The 17,028-nt window shown below is 52.5% G+C and overlaps 1 protein-coding gene across 1 annotated transcript in view; it reads right to left on the reverse strand.

The window, feature by feature from the left end:
* Positions 1-13,335, reverse strand: part of MYH9 (myosin heavy chain 9) — a 93,890-nt gene extending 80,555 nt beyond the window's left edge. The window contains exon 1 of the mRNA XM_047067330.1: positions 13,154-13,335. The gene's annotated coding sequence lies outside the window, so the exon portion shown is untranslated. The remainder of the gene's footprint in view (positions 1-13,153) is intronic.
* Positions 13,336-17,028: the final 3,693 nt, after the last annotated feature.

Consider the following 17,028-nt stretch of genomic DNA (forward strand, 5'->3'; position numbering starts at 1 on the left):
CTTTAAGGCTGTGTGCAAAAGCGTGACCGCCTCCCGACCCCAGGTTCATAAACATCCCCCCCCCCCACTGACTGTGTGAAGTGGGATGAGAAGGCAGGGGAGGCAACGAAAGCAAATACAGAAAATAATCGGGCATCAGGTCAACGTCGAGGAGGATCTGGGCTCTCTCACCCGCTACCTGGGGCCGGGCACTCAGGTTCTCTGGGTCTCAGCTTTTCCAGCTATAAAGCAGGAACATTTACACCGCCGCCTTCATGGGACTGGGAGACTTGCATTGCGTCAGCCTGAGCCTGACTTCAAACTTTATATCGAAAGCAAAAAAACTGATTAAAATAGGGTTTTGAAAACGGATAACAACTGACATTTTTATAACAGACTGGCACTGCGCTGGACAAATTGTGTCTAAACAGGGGCACCGGGCTGGCTCGGTCGGTGGAACATGCAACTCTGGATCTCGGGGCCGTGAGTTCAAGCCTAGAGCTTGCTTAAAAGATGTTTTTTAAATGTGCGTATCAATAAAACAGATAAACAGGGGCGCCTGGGTGGCGCAGTCGGTTAAGCGTCCGACTTCAGCCAGGTCACGATCTCGCGGTCCGTGAGTTCGAGCCCCGTGTCAGGCTCTGGGCTGATGGCTCAGAGCCTGGAGCCTGTTTCCGATTCTGTGTCTCCCTCTCTCTCTGCCCCTCCCCCGTTCATGCTCTGTCTCTCTCTGTCCCAAAAATAAATAAACGTTGAAAAAAAAATTAAAAAAAAAAAAAACAGATAAACAATAGAGCCAAGCTTTACTGAGCATCATAATCCTCTATGGCGACTCTATTTACCTCATTCCACACATGAGGAAAACAGGCATGGAAAGGGGGCGTGGCTTGTCAAGGCCAAAGAGCTGGCAAGTGAGAGAATCAGGGTCAGGACCAAGGGTCTAACCCCAGAGCCCCCTGCCTGTTACACAAGGACCAGACATAGACACACTACAGTGGTTAAGACTGAGACCCCTCCTTCCACCCAAGGTGTTGCAGAGCTAAGCGGAGGTGCCGATGATAAACCGCACACCCCGCGTGAATATATATATTCCTGGTTCCTCAAGCTGACCTTACGTGCCCACCAAGGGCGAGGCATGGTACAAGGGTCTCAGGAGCAGCACCTCGAATGGGAGGAAGCAAGACCCAAAAGTAGGTCAGCCAGCACAGAGAAGTGCCGAGGGGAAGCATTACTGGGCAGCAACTCGGGTTGTAAGTTTAAATTCCCCGCACCGGCATTCTATTAAGTGATACCTGTCACTCGTGTAAAAACAGTGTTTATGGCTCATCAGAGGGGACAAGCCATCTGCAAGAATGACTGGTTGACAAGAACTGGGGGGGGGGGGGGGGGGAGCAGGATGCGATGACCCGGTGAGGAAGGCAGAGCAAGCTGGAACAACCCGGTCCCTTCCACGAGCCCCCTGATACTTTGCAGTGGTCCTGGGCAGCAGAGAGGAGGAAGCAGGATAGAAGGAAAAGGGGCTCTGGGGAACGAGGGACAGAAGGAAAGGGGATGGGGATTGACACCTACTGGGAGCCACCAGGAGCGGAGTTCACAGAAGGGTTGGTGAGGCACTCAAAGGACACTGAGATTAGCCACACTTTACAGAGGAGGAACCTGGGGCTCAAAGCACTTAAATAAACTGGGGAGATCAAGAAAAGCCCCTCACACCTGGAAGAATAGGAAGAATGCTGCTGGATTATTAGAGAGCCCCCCCCCCGCCACTGACAACCACACCCACTCCCTTCTGCCATTATGGACAGACTTGTGTCCCACACCCCCCCAAATTCACCCATTGAGGCTGTAACCCCCAGGACCTCCAGATGTGACTGTGTTTGACAACGGGCCCTTAGGTGAGGAAGGAACAATGAGAGAGCATCAAGGTGGCCTCCCCCATCTGACTGGTGTCCCTGGAAGAGGAGGAAGGCAGGAGACACCATGGATGCGAGCACACAGCAGACAGCCGTCTGTAAACCAGGGAGCGAGCCCTCAGGAGATCTGGGCTGCCAGAGGCACCTTGCTCGTGGACTCCCAGCCTCCAGAGCTGTGAGAGACAAACTTCTCTGGTCGAAGCCAGCCCACCCGGGGGACCCCGTACATGCCCTTGTCTGACCACTGTGGTCCACCATCCTGACCTGCCATGGCGAGCCTGTGTGCCCGGCCGCCGTCTGCTTTGCCACTCTAGAGTGCGAGCTACAGACCTGGGTCGTAAACCAGTCATGCCTCCCGGGCCCCTACGCAGGCTCCATCTCACCACCAGCATATCTAACGAACAAATAAACCGAGTGAAAATGGGACGGAAACCCAGCTGCTACCTCTGGAGTCACCCACTCCCTGGCCCACGGTCCACCACCGACTCCTGCTTTATCGAACTCTCTTAGTCCCTGTTCCCACCTCCAATATAGGAGCTGGCCCATAATTACAGATGGTATAAATTCCAAGATAATCTCCAGCTTATAATCACCACCAAACAGAAGTGTCAACAAAGTGACAGGAGATAATCTACCAAGTGCTGAAATGCCCGGCTTACATGTGATTCTTATTAGCAATTTTCAGTCAATACGTCAAAAAAATAAAGTTTGGTTCGGTTTCGGGGTTTTTTTGAGTGTGTGTGTTCAATGGGTGGCACTGAGGACAGTGACAGAAACTCTCCTGGTCAAACGTCACCCCTGGGCAGCCTGGTACTGACCCAGATCTGCCCGCAGGCTGCAGAGGGGGCTGGCGTTGGTGGACAAAGCCTGAAACGTGAACAGGGCCCGGAAGTGTCCCAGCGACCACATCTGGGGCTGCCCCCACCCTCTCACTCCCTCGCCGGGTGGGGTTGACAAGCTCCTTTCGGAACAGCAAAGGACTTGTCTCCTGCTCTCTAGGAAGACGGCGGGATTCAGGGTAGGCTTCCTCGAGCCAGGAGCTGCGGGGACAGGACAGTGCAGGGCAGGGAGAACAAAGAAAGGAACACCTGCAGGAAGCCAGTGATGTGGAATGAAAGAAAATACTAGAACAAAGCCACTGCATTCCTTTCTAGACCCTTGGCCACCCATCCTCTCCCCTCATGCCCAGCCCAGGCCCAAATGACTCCCTTACCATTGTAAACATCTATCTACTCCAAAGCAGCCACTAAGATTCTGAAACTTTCTCTTCACAACAAAACTAAAGTGTTGCAACTTGTTGCTACAATCCTGAATCTTCCCTGGGCAGTAACCTCAGCAGAGCCCAGTGGCCTGCCAGCCGCTTTGGGACCTTTCAGAGATCATCCCTGCCCATCCCGTGCTGTCCCTTACCTAGGTACAGAGAGGTCTCTCGGGAGGGCCAGGGGGCGGTTTCCCCAGGGGACAGGGCCCCTCGGAACCTTCCTCCCAGGGTGTTTGTTTTCTGGCCCAGGCCCGCGAAGCTGGGTGTGGGGGTGCGGGAGCTGGAGATCTAACTCCAAAGAGCCCAGAAAGATCTCCCAGGTCCTTGCTCCTAAGCTGTCTCACCACTGAAGACACAGTGGTCTTCCATCAACTCAAATTGGGTGCTCAAGCCGCCATTTTCTCCTAGGCTCACCTCTAACACAACCCACAACACCAGAGTAAAGTGCTTTTTCCTGGAGTCTAGACCTGAGCCCCTTGAGGGCAGGGCCTGTGATGCCTCATTCGGCTACAGCCCAGCCACGTAGCAGTTTCTTGCCCTAGAACAGATGCTCAGGATGTATTTGCTGAATGAATCTCAAGAGTCACTAAAACCCATGGAACTTTCTGGCAATGGAAATAATGGTTCTTCCCCTTTGTGGACCATAACATAGCCACTAAGATAATAATTGTGGAGACTGTTGCGACACAGGAAACTTTATGTTGCAGTGCTGGGTGAGTCAGAGCACAACAGTATCTGTTCTGCTCACAGGTTTGTACAACGGGCATGTGTGTGGACAGGAAACCCAGAAAGACGCAAACCGTGGACGGACTGAGGGGCAAATCTGCTTCTTGTCAGCTTTGTTATTATACTGTTTTGCTATAAACAACACTCCCCTTTTTACTTTAAAAAGCAAACTAATTCCAGTAACAATTACGTCTCTCTCAACACTCTGTGAAAAATCGCACCCCCGGCCCTTCAGCTGGGAACAGCGTGCTGACCACAGAACCAGAGGGCACAGGCAGAACTCCCACCCGGAGGCTAAGGACCTGGGAAGGGAATTCTGCACTCCCACGTTTCCCAGGGAATGGCACAAGGAACTAGACTTTAATGGGCCATATGGGCTACGGAGGGGGCTGAGAGAGGGGCTGGGGCCCGGCGCTCCTCAAGATGAGAGGAAATCTTTTAGCGCCTGAACAACAAAGCTCCCTGGACACATTCCAGGCCACATCCCTACCTGCAATGGGCTTGGATGCCCCCTCCTCCTGGAAGCCTTCGCAGAGCCCCCTGGGCCCTCTCCCCTGGGACAACTGTCAGCTCCTGGAAACAAGGGCCCCACTTCCTTCACCTCTGCAGTCCCAGCACCACCCAGCCCAGTCCCTAGCATATAGAGTAAGTTCTGAGGCATGACAACGGAACAATGAGGGGCAGATAAACGAATCAAGGAAAGAAAAAATGCGTGTTTGGGGCGCCTGGGTGGCTTGGTCGGTTAAGCATCCGACTTCGGCTCAGGTCACGATCTCACGGTCCGTGAGTTCGAGCCCCGCGTCGGGCTCTGTGCTGACAGCTCAGAGCCTGGAGCCTGTTTCAGATTCTGTGTCTCCCTCTCTCTCTCTGACCCTCCCCCGTTCATGCTCTGTCTCTGTCTCAAAAATAAATAAATGTTTAAAAAAAAATTAAAAAAAAAAAAGAAAAAATGCATGTTTGCAAGTGGGCTGAGGCCAAGAAGAGCCCACTAGTCAAGATGGCGGCCGAGCCTCCAGCTGGCTGGCTCCCCAGTGAAGACCAGCCAGGGCCCAGCCAACAGCAGCCAGGACTTATGCTGCCATGGTCTGTCACCTGCCCTCCCTTAGGACCAACCACACACATCTGAGGAATGGCGAGTTGAGGCTAAAGGTGATGTCAGTAGCCAAGGCAACGCTAGGGATCCAGCAACCTTGCTCTCAGTACACAGTCGCACCCACGGGACAGAGCCCCCCTTCTGCAGCAGCCCAAACCTCTGCTCCTTTCACGAGTTTTTGGCCACCTGTGCAAGAGCAGTTCTTGGGGAGCAGCCCACCCTCAAGTGAGGAAACACAAGTTCAGGGGTGAAGGTCACACAGGGGTCTGGAGTCAGAGTGCCAGAATCTGAATACCTGCTCAGTCTCCTCATCTGTAAAATGGGGGTAATTTCTTATCTCATGAGACTGGGGTAAAAAATTAAATGAGATAATTCATGTAAAAGCACCAGCAGTGTGCCTGGTACACAGACATGACGAGTCTCTCCCCCAGTGTCCCAACTCCCCGTTAGAGGGTAAGGCCGCTGAGGACGGAGCTGGGCTCTCTGCCCTCCACCTCTACTGAAGCCCCACCGAGCCCAGCACGGTCAGGCCATGCAGCGGGAGCCCCAGGAGTCTTCGGACGACTGAGATTTGCCAAAGAAATTTGGGGTCAATACCCTCAATACCCAAGAGCTGGTCTTAAATATTAAAAATAGACAAAAACTTTAAGATGACTCCCTGCCACCACTTTTCTTAGCCCGGAGATTTCCAGACAAGTGCCTGGCACCCATGCTTTGTAAAGTGGAGAGAGCAGTGAGTGGTATTTTAAAGCCGTGGCTGCCTGGACCTCCTCGTCCCAGGCTTACAGGCAAAGTCACCAGTGAGCCCTGAACTCCACTGTGTTAACCAGGAGCCGCCTCTGTGCCAGGCACGAGGTGACTTATGGATCCAGACTTGAGGGAAGACTCTGCCTCTGACCTCCAGGTCCCCAGTCCGGTGGGTTCCAGGGTCTTCTCCCCCATCCCAGACCAGTTAGATTAAGTCACCCCCAACCGGTTCCAATGCCTGTCTTTATGTTTATCAGACAGGAAGCTCCTTCTCCAGCCCAGTGACTTCATGCAAAACACAGGAAGTGCAGCGGCTTTTGAACACAGGCAACTCTAAATAAAGGGGCCTCTCCTGCTTTATAACGCCCTTTTTAAAAAATGCTTAACCCAGCTCAGATCCCTAACCCAGCTCAGATCCATGTGCCAAGATGAACTGTACCGCAAAGGTCGAGACCCTGAAAACCTCAGCATCCGACCCAGGAGATTTTCTGGCAGGTTCCTCAGCCTTCTTCACCTTCACACTTTGTTATCGAGGGACAGACTTGTCAGACACATTTAAAGTCTTTAAAATCTGACCACGCATCTCCTACTGCCCACGGAGGACAGATGATATTGGTGAGACCATGAAAAAGGAGGAAGAAGGAAGGGGAAGGAAAGAACTGGACCACTTCACTTATCTTTACATGTAATTACCAGCCTGAAAAAAACAGGCATCTCCGTGTTGCAGGTGGGGAAACTGAGGCCGCAGTCTAACAGCTGGAGCACAGGCGGGGGTCTGGTCCCAGCTCTGCCTGATCCCAAAGCCCTTGTTTTGTTCCCTCCACCACGGGCTTCATATTGAAAAGACAAGAAACCGACCAGCTCAGTGCTTAAATGACTAGAAACGACTAGAAATGACTAGAAACGAGGACCGGCGAACAGGCAGTGGAGAGCCAGTGTGGCCGTCCGAACGGCCCACCCTGCGGCCTGGCGCTCCCCCACGTGAAATATTGATTTCTGGGCCGTGCGAGCTTTCAGCCGAAGGGGCCCTGTCCAGCTGGAAGAAGTTCAGAGAAACCGAGAACACTTCCCACCCGATTTCTTAACCGTAGTGCCCCTCCCCACCAGAAGAAAAGGATGAAGGGTGTGGAAGAATAAACTCCTGAGGACAGATTAAAGGGGCTAAGTGTGTGTTCCTTGGCTAAACAGTGCATAAAGGCCAAGAAAGGGAAGATAACACTTTGAAAACACTCTTAAAGGAGGCTAAGTGATTCTGAGGGAAACCAGGAGCCAAAGCTTCCCACCGCCTTGCAACAAAGAGCTGGGGTAAATCGCTCCCCCCCTCTAGTGGGGGTGGGGGGTGGGGGGGGTAACTGTCCATCCAGCTCAGACACTCCTTAATTCTAGGTAAATTCAGCAGGAAGGGTTTTATTGCTGTTCATTTTCCTTTGGGGCAGGGCGACACTGGGAATTACAGTTCAAGTGAAAAGGGAGAAGTCTTGAAGGTGATAAGTTCCTAAAATGGGAATTTCCACGGAGGTGAGAGAAAGCTCCCCGGGGTGGGGGGCCTGTTCTTCTGGGAAGGAAGGACTGTAAGGACCTGTGAGGACCTAACCTAGAGGCACCAAGGAGGCGAGTGAGGGCGGGGGGACGACAAGCTACACCTTCCTCTTCCCTCCAGGCAGCAGCCCAACCTGCCTCAGCAGGAAGCCACACCCTTCGGTGGCAACTTCCGGAAGGCCCAGCAAGGCGAGGCTCCCTCAGCCAGAGGGGAGGGTTCCTGGTGGAGAGACTGGAGGTGAAGAGGGCCGCTGACGGCCGCTGCAGACACTCCCAGGAAGGCCTCACCCTCAGCCAAAGGCCATCTGAGAGGCTCCCCTGGGCCCACCTGCCCCAGGCGTGTGCTGTGTCCCATTCTGGGTGCTGAATCACCTAGAGGGCAGAATGGGGCCTGAGAAATGCCAACAGAAGCCCTCCTGAGTTACTTTTTAAAGGGACACACATCAGGTGCAAGAGGGCAGCTCCCCTCAGGCTTCCCAAATGTACGGTGGGGAGGTGGGGAGGTGGGGACCGGGGCGGGGGAGATCCCAGCCAGCCTCCAGCCTTCAAACCATCTGCCATCGGGTGGCAGGCCCACTTTAGACCCAGGCTCATTCTGTGTGCTCATGTGTGACTCATGCCATTCCTCCAGGAGGCCCAGAGGCTGCCTGGCAGGGACACAGGCCTGTCCGAGACCCCGATGGGGGGTCTTCGGCTGGCTGCGCCACAGGAAAAAAAAAGCCAACTCAGCGGTGAGCAGAGCTGGTGGCTTCTCCAGTACCCACGTCATCCAAGGCTAAGACAGTCTCTCTTGAGAAGGGGATCAGGGCCCTCCAATTCAAAACACCCTTTTTGATCACGTTTTCTCAAGAATTTGGGCTTTTCCACTGTTACTAATGCATTAAAAACCCAGAAGTCTGAGGGGCAACTGGGGACAGCGTGGGAAGGGGAACGCTAGTGGCTGCAGTGACTCCAACTTTAAAAAAGAAGAGAATCTGGGGGCGCCTGGGTGGCTCGGTCACTTCAGCACCCGACTTCATCCGGCTCAGGTCATGATCTCATGGCTTCTGAGTTCAAGCCCCGTGTTGGGCTCTGGGCTGACAGGTCAGAGCCTGGAGCCTGCTTCGGATTCTGTGTCTCCCTCTCTCTCTGCCCCTCCCCTCCCTCTCTCTCTCTCTCAAAAAGAAATACAAAAAACTTAAAAAAAGAAGAAAATCCATCTGGTTTCGCCCAATGGTCAGAGTGGGCTCCCCAGGAAAGAACCACGTGTGATGTGGAGCCAGGGGAATCATGGGAAGCCCGGCAAAAGGGTATCCCCCAAATACTTTCCAGACACACACTGCGAGCTTCCTTTTCTCATACGAAGAAAAAGCCATCATCTATCATTTCCCAGCACACGAGGGAGTGGATCAGAATAGGCGTTCGTTTGAGGGGTTACTCTGGCAATATGACGTCACGGGGGAAGAAAACGGGACCCAAAACGCTCCAGCCATGAGAGCAAGCCAGTCCATTTCTAGGATCCTTCCTCCTTCCGTGCACACAATAGACACTCAATATGAAATCTGGAGTCTAAAGCAATGCACTTTGAAGTGGAAACCTACAAGAATGGCCAGAAGATCCCCTTATATTGACACGTAATAAAACCCAAAAGGCATTTACTGAAGAATAATGCTCATTTCCTGGGCCTCCTTCCCTTTCTGGAGGCAGCCACTATTGCCAGCATCTCAGAATCTTTCCATGCAGAGCCCCGGTGACATACTTTGTTTTCCCAAAAAAAAAAAAAAAAAAAAGGAGCACCATATATCCTGCTATGCACCTAGTTTTTCCCATTTGCGACGTATCTTGGAGAGCACGCCCTGTGACCACGTACGGATCGGCCTCATTCTTCTAAGGGCGACAAGGATCCCCACTGTGCCATGATTAATTGATCCTTTTGATGGACAGTTTGCTTGCTTCTTCTTCTTCTTTTTTTTAATGACAATGCTGTAAAGAATATGCTCCGACATTTCCTTTTGCATATTTGAGTTTTTCTGTGGGTTGAGCTCCTGGAAATTAGTCAGAGGGACTATGCTTTGCAGACACTGCCAAAGTACTTTTAAAAAGAGGGTTGTTAAAACTTACACTCCCATCAGTAGGGCGTGAGGCTGTGCTCTAAACACTTGGGGCATCTCCGAGAAATTAAGATTACTGAATCTTCCAGTTTCCCAGGCACTCTTGTGTTTCATAGGTGGGCACATAAACTGTCATGATGTCTTTGGAGGATGTTAGGGCCCTTTCTATCCAAATCAAGTTTTCCTCCACCAGAGCCAGAAGGCAGATCTCAAGGCCCTTGAGTCCTGTGCTCTCTCCATGTCACCCCTTGGCTGTACCCTAGACTTCCTAGATCACAGGAAACCATGTTTTAGAACTAAAACCACAGATAGTTTGCACACCTTGTGCCTGGGCCAGAGTCCTGAAACCAGGCTACGCAGCACAAGCTCATTACCAAGTGCATCCAAAAGCATCAGCGGATGGGTCCCAGACCCACCTGGGCTTTACAGTCCACAAGGCGCGCGCACGCACACACACGCGCGCACACACACACACACACACACACACACACATTTTTAGAAAGCAGAAAGAGCACTGAGCAGGAAGGAGCCAGGAAAACCATCTACCCTTCCCTTCCTTGTTTCCTCACCTGAGGACCCAGGGAGGTGAGACCGGCCATTTACACATTTTTTTAAAAAACTTAAATAGCCACTATGTATGAGGCCCTTTACACACCTTATTTCTTTTAGTTCTCACATCTAGTCCTTCAGGGTAGGTACTCATTCCCATATTACAGATAAGGACACTGAGACGCAGGGAGGTTATGCGACTTGCCCAAGGTCATAAACCTAATTAAATGGCAGGGTGAGGATCTGAACTCTGCCTAGCTCCAAAGCTCACGCCCCCACTCTTCCCAGATCTAAGAACGGGACTCTGTAAGCCACAGGAGCACCACCACTCCCCAGGGGGCAGCCAGGACTCCGTTCTGTTGTCACCAGAGGCCTTGAGCCCAGAAGCTCAGCGCACCAAGGGTTAAGGCGGAGAGGCAGTGACTCTCTGGGGCTGCACAAAGGGAAAATGCACTTCCTGCCCCTGCGGGCAGAGATGCTGTTTTATGCTCAGCAAATTAGGACGTTTGTTTAATTAAGACGACACACAGATTTTGTTATTCTAAATATTTTTGGAACATGATGCTGGGGAGGAAGCTGTCAAGGCATGGGTTTTTTTTTTTTTTTCCCCCTTTGCTTTGGGTTTCTTTCTCCCCCTTCAAGAGAAGGGTAAGGCCAGGCTCAGGGGAAAACAACAGCCAACCCCTCCTCTCCTTTTGAAATAAAGATGTCAAGCTGGTAAGGGCTGTCTTAAGCACTTTATTGAAGGATTAGCTAGAAGAGGAAGTGAAGAAAACACAGCTAGTCTGGTTTCTAGCAATACCCTACCAGGCCGCACAACAATGCTGCATTTTCTGAGTGTGCTTTGCTCCTTCTAAAAAGCTAACAGATCCTTGTTTTGTTTTTTCTGGAGCAAGAACAGGCAAGAGGCAGCCTGTGATTCACATGCGTCCTTCATCCTGCAAGAGGGAAGTTCTCCTATCTCCAACCCCTTAGGTTAAAGAGTTTAAAATTAAAAAACAAAAACAAAAACAAAAACAAAACAAACAGAAAGCCAGGACCCTGATCCTCTCTCTCCTGGACCTTCATGTGCCCCCCAGGTAAGCAGCCCCACAGAATGTCCCTCTCCAGCTGCCCTTCCCAGAACAGAGCCTGCCAATCAATCCAGGCACCTGGATCTGCCCAAAGCAGAGCCTTTTGGTGTCACCCAGCAGCCAAGTGGGGGGCACAGTGACTCTCAAATTACACTAAGCAATCTCTTGATTGCTCAATTACGCACTAATAGGAGGCCTCGCTTTCCAACACTGAGGGCTTGCCTCAGTTTGCCCAGCCTGCAGCCCTGCAGCGGGCTCCCTCTTCCGGGGCCAGCCTCCCTCCTTGTCCCCCTAGCTCCAGACACAAGTGCTCCCTCTTGGAATTCCTCGAATCCTTTGTCTCTGGTGTGCTTGGGACGCTCATCACAGGCTGCCTTTGTATTTCAGTCATTCAGATGCTATTTCCCCTTGAGGACTGTAAACCCCTGGAGGGCAGAGGTCTCCTCCAAGAGCCTCTGGGATGTCAGCAGAGTGGACTGGCTCCTTTCTCCTAGTCCCCATGACTCACAGTACCTTTCTGAGGGCCATGTCATCTACAGATTTGTCTCGGCTCTCCCTAAGTGCCCGAGGGCAGGGGCCAGGTCTTACTCAACCTCACACCCCCCACCACCTGGCAGAGTCCTTGGCACACAGCAGGCAGTTAAATATTTGCTCAATTACACATCTATGTACCCTCCCCCATGCATCTAGCAGCCTTGTATATAAACTGACTAATATTAATCGGGTGATTGTCTAAACAGGCCTTAAAGCAACCTCCCTCCTTACCAAAAGGGGAATAAACCACCAGGTGAGGTTATGAGGCAGGTATCGGAGGAGTCAGAAATGGCCACAGTGTTGCAGGAAGGAGCTGCTGCTCTCTTCCCCTTCAACAGTTACTCAACAGTTACTCTGAAATCCTGTTAAACCCAGAAAAGGATGCAGTGAACCGAGAAGCTGCCGGGCCTCTCAACTGCCCAGCAAAGAGAGCCGCCTGTCTCCAGGACCTGCCAAGACCTGGGATTTCCCGGGAATCTTTCTCCCCACACCGGTTGGGTGGGGCCACAGACTGCAGCTGGGCCCTCACCCTGCCCCCAAGTCAAGGCAGCCGGCCACCTTGTCCGGGAATTTGTTATAAACGACTGGGCTCTCTGCAGGGATGCGGGGGTGCAGTCTGCCCCCCCCCCGCCCCCGCCGTGGCCCCTGGACAGGGTGGAGTGAGGCCCCCAGTACAGAGAAGCGGGGGAGGGAGGGTAAAGACGCCGACTCTTGGCCCAAACAGGGACGATGCAATAGCCCCGGGCCGGTCCTAAAGGCGCAGGGCCCGGCTCCCCGCCCCCGCCCGCGTGGGGCGGCCCCCAGGTGCCGTGGAATCAGGTGCGCTCCCGGGAGGGCGCAGATGGCTGCGGGCATTCCTGGGCCTTCCTCTCCGGGGTAGCGGAAGTCAGAAGTCAACGGCTGAGGGGCTGTAGAGGAGGGGGGTAGTCTTTCCTGCCTCGTCCGGCCCCGCAGATCCGCGGTGCCCACGCACCCGCCCGCACCTCTCCCGGTCCCCCTCCTCCGCCCGACCGATCGCAGCCGGGCGAATGAGGAAGTCGGGAGCGGAGGGCGGAAACTGAGCCGAGCGCAATGTCTACAGCAGGACAGTCCGAGTCTGACTCAGGAGGACGCCCTGACAGCTGCCAAACGGTCCCCGCCTGCCCGTTACCTCCGTGGCGAGAACGCCTGGAAAACTTCCAAAGGAGCCGCTGCCCCAAGCCCCCCAGCTCGGCTCACCCGTTCGGGTCCAGGGACAGCGGCTCCCCGGAAGGGGTTAAAAAGTTTGCCCAACTCGGGCACTTGGCGAGGCGAGGGCGGGGCGCGTGCCCCGGCGGCAGGGGGAGGTCGAGGCTCCCGGTGCCCCGCCGGGGCAGTGCGCCTGGCAGGGGGAGGGGCGGAGGGTTTCCGGGGAGCGCCGGCCCCGCAGCCTTCCCGGCTCCCGAGGCCTCGCCTCCAGCGGCGCCGTCCCCGAGCGTCGCGCAGGGGTCCCGGGGCCCCTCCCGGAAGGATGCGGTGCCCCGGCCGGGCCCCGCGTCGTTCGCGCCCGCTCGCGCCGGTCGCCGGCCGCGCGGAGGCCGAGAGCCACACGTCGGCCCGCTGGCCCCAGACGCCGCGCGTCCCGCCGCCACCGCCCCCGCCCGGGGCGGGACCGGCCGGTGGGGCTCGCTCACCTGAACCTGGATCTGCGCCGGGGAACGGGCGCTGCTTCTCCCGAAAGGGCTTTCTCGAGCGCTCGGGCGACGGCGGGGGTGGGGGGCGAGCGCGCGAGGCGGGAGCTGCAGGAGGTCAGTCTCGCTCAGCCTTCCGTACCCTTCCCGGGAACCGCGGTGATCTGCGCGCCTCACCGCACCCAGCTCGGCTCCTCGCCGCCTTCCCGCCCCGCCCTAGCAGCCGCCCGCCTATTCCAGCCCGGCGCCGGCTCCGGGGCGGAGCCTGGAGCACGACTCCGCCCCCTCAGCTGCCTCGCCCACTCCAGTCCGACCTCGGTTGTGATGGACAGACACCTTGGCCCGTGGGAAGGGGGTGAGAGGAGCCTCTGAGACCAAAGGCGTGGTTATTCATCCTCCTCATCCGCCCCCACCGCCGCCCGCTCCACCTTCCTCCGCGCTTCCTAGGCGGGAGCCCCGCCCCCTAGGGCGGGTCCGACGAACAGCCAGGTTCCAGGGGGGGGATAGACACAGAGAGAGTCCAATCAGGAGGAGGAGGCTCGCAGAGGGCTCGGGCAGGGATTTTGGTGCATTGCCGCGGCGGGGTGAGGCAGGGCGGGAGCCGGCTGGGGAGGTCCCGGACTCTGACACCCCGCCCCTCGAGCTGTTTTCCCGGTCCCGTGCCCTCCTACCAGAAGAACAGATATTAAGTACCATATATGGGAAAAGTGCTATTTTACATAATTATGGTGGCGTGGGGGGTGGGGGGGGTGGGGGCGGGCGTGGACTCAGCCCGGGATCCGCTGCGGGCGCCCTGAGTTCGATTCCTGACCCTGCCTTTAGACCCCGCTGCGGTCCTCTGGCCTCCGGATCTTGGCTCAGACGGGTTCTTGGGGTGCACTTCCAGGCCTCTTTACCTTCACGCCATGAATTGGCACATTCCCTTCAGATTTTTGTTACGAATTTGTGTGTGTGTGCACTTTTTCTCAGGTAGGCAAAGCGCCACTCTTTTTGGTCACTGCCCACTACACGAGGATAAAAACTTTGTTATTAAAAAAAAATTTTTAGAGGTGCCTGGCTGGCTTAGTGGGTAGAGCATGCGACTTGATCTAGGGGTTGTGAGTTCAAGCCCCACGTTGGACGTAGAGGCCACTAAAAATTTTTTTTTAATAAAAAAAAAATTGTACTTATCTTTTAATCCATTTGGAGTTCAGTTTGGTTGTGGAATGAGGGGGAAAGCTAAAACAATTTTCGTAAAAGCCCAGTTATCCACACACCATTTTCTCCACTGATTCATCACCTTTCTAACATATATGCTGGGACCTGTTTCTGAGTTGTATCCATTGACCTTTCTGTGCTAGTTCCAAAATACTTTAATGATGGGAGCTTTATAATATATTTTATATCGAAGAGGGAAAATTTCTCATTACTCTTTCCTTTTAGAATGTTCATACTATCATGATTAAATTATAACTTCAGAAAAAATTTATGATGTAAAGGCAAAAGAACACTAGGGAAAAAAATGATGCAATCCTGAGAATTACTACCAACAATATACAAAGAGCTCTTCTCAGTCATTAAGAAAAACCCCAAGTACTCTAGGGGCGCCTGGGTGGCTCTGTCGCTTAAGTGGCTGAAGTCAGCTTTGGTCATGATCTCCAATCCGTGAGTTTGAGCCCCCAGTCAGGCTCTGTGCTGACAGCTCAGAGCCTGGAGCCTGCTTCAGATTCTATCTCCCTCTCTCTCTGCCCCTCCCCTGCTCATTCTCTCTCTCTCTCTCTCTCTCTCTCTCTGTCTGTCTGTCTCTCAAAAATAAACATTAAAAAACAAACAAACCCCAAGTACTCCAAAATAAAAATGGTTCAAAAAAAGGAATGGGCAACTAAGAAAGAAGAAACATAAATGGCCACTAATTATGAAAAAAAAATGAGTCTTTAGAAATGCAGACAGAACAACATGGGATGCCATTTTTCACCTAACAAACTTTGAAAAAAAATAATAAAAGGATACAAACACCCACTCTTAGACAGGTTTAGAGATATAGAAGAGAAAGTAAACCGATCAGTTGTCTCCGAAAATTCACCGTAAAAAAATAATTGGAAAAGTGCACAGGGGCATCTGGCTGGCTTGGTCAGTAGAGCGTGAGACTCTTGATCTTGAGGTTATAAATTCAAGCCCCATGATAGGTGTAGAGATTACTTAAAAATAAAATTTTAATAAAGGGGCGGGGGGGGGGCGCCTGGGTGGCTCCGTGAGTTAAGTGTCCATCTCTGGATTTTGGCTCAGGTCATGATCTCACCGTTGGTGGGGTCAGCCCCAATCAGGCTCTGTCCAGACAGCATGGAGCCTCTTTGCCCCTCCTGCAAGCAGGGGCCCCCTCTCTCTCTCTCAAAATAAATAAATAAATAAATTAATTAATTAAAAGGTCATGATCAGGTCATGATCTTGCGGTTCCTGAGTCCGAGTCTGGCATTGGGCTCTGTGCTGACAGCTCAAAGCCTGGAGTCTGCTTCGGATTCTGTGTCTCCCTCTCTCTGTGCCCCTCCCCCACTCACACTCTGTCTCTCTCTCTCTGTCTCTCAAAAATAAATAAACATGAAAAAAACTTAAAGGAAGAAAGAAAAATGCAGACAGTGGTTTAAAAAGTATTCTTTCCAATAAATAAATAATAAAAGGTATTCTTTCCAACATTGTTTATAGTTACTAAGTATTAAAAATAAATGTATAAGAGATTGAATAAATGTTGATGCATCCATATCTTGCAAAATACTCAGAAAGACACTAAAATTTTATTTAGATTTGTAATTACTGATTTAAGATATGTTAAATAAAGAAAAGCAAGTTAGGGGCGCCTGGGTGGCGCAGTCGGTTAAGCGCCCGACTTCAGCCAGGTCACGATCTCACGGTCCGTGAGTTCGAGCCCCGCGTCAGGCTCTGGGCTGATGGCTCGGAGCCTGGAGCCTGTTTCCGATTCTGTGTCTCCCTCTCTCTCTGTCCCTCCCCCGTTCATGCTCTGTCTCTCTCTGTCCCAAAAATAAATAAAAAACGTTGAAAAAAAAAATTAAAAAAAAAAAGAAAGAAAAGCAAGTTAGAGAATGTTGTTATAGCAGGATCTCATTTATTTTTGCACAGTGTTTGTGTGTCTGTCCGATATGTGTGTGTGCATGTGTGTGTTCTCAGAAAGAGAGAATGAGGCTTAAAAGGAATAATAACGTGTAAATAAGGGTTATGTCTTTTTTTTCATGTTTTATTTATTTATTTATTTATTTATTTTAAAAATGTTCATTTTTAAGAGATAGAGTATGAGCAGAGGAGGGGTACAGAGCAAGAGGGACAGAGGATCTTGAAGCAGGCTCTGAACCAACAGCAGTGAGCCCAACGCAGGGCTCAAACTCACAAGTCATGGGATCATGACATGAGCTGAAATCAGACACTCAACCGACTGGGCCAGCCAGGCACCAAAAGGGTTGTGTCTTTTTTTTTTTTTTTTTTTTTTAAGAATTGTTTATATTGAGAGACAGAGACAGAGAGCATGCATGGAGGAGGCACAGAGAGAGACACAGACTCCGAAGCAGCTCCAGGCTCTGGGCTGTCAGCTGTCAGCACAGAGCCCGATGCGGGGCTCGAACCCACGAACCGCAAGATCATGACCTGAGTGGAAATCAGACAGTTTTGTTTTTAATTTCTTTTTAATCTTTGTTTATTTTTGAGAGAGAGAGAGAGAGAGAGAGAGACAGAGCGTGAGCAGGGGAGGAACAGAGAGAGAAGGAGACACAGAATCCGAAGCAGCTCCAGGCTCTGAGCTGTCAGCACAGAGCCCGAGGCGGGGCTCGAACCCACGAACCGCGAGATCATGACCTGAGTCAAGTAGGAGGCTTCACTGACTGAACCACCCAGGT

This window comes from Lynx rufus, unplaced genomic scaffold (assembly GCF_022079265.1).
Source record: "Lynx rufus isolate CCGP_SWC_20201006 ecotype Redwood Valley unplaced genomic scaffold, mLynRuf1.p SCAF_7, whole genome shotgun sequence".
Taxonomy (NCBI): Eukaryota; Metazoa; Chordata; class Mammalia; order Carnivora; family Felidae; genus Lynx; species Lynx rufus.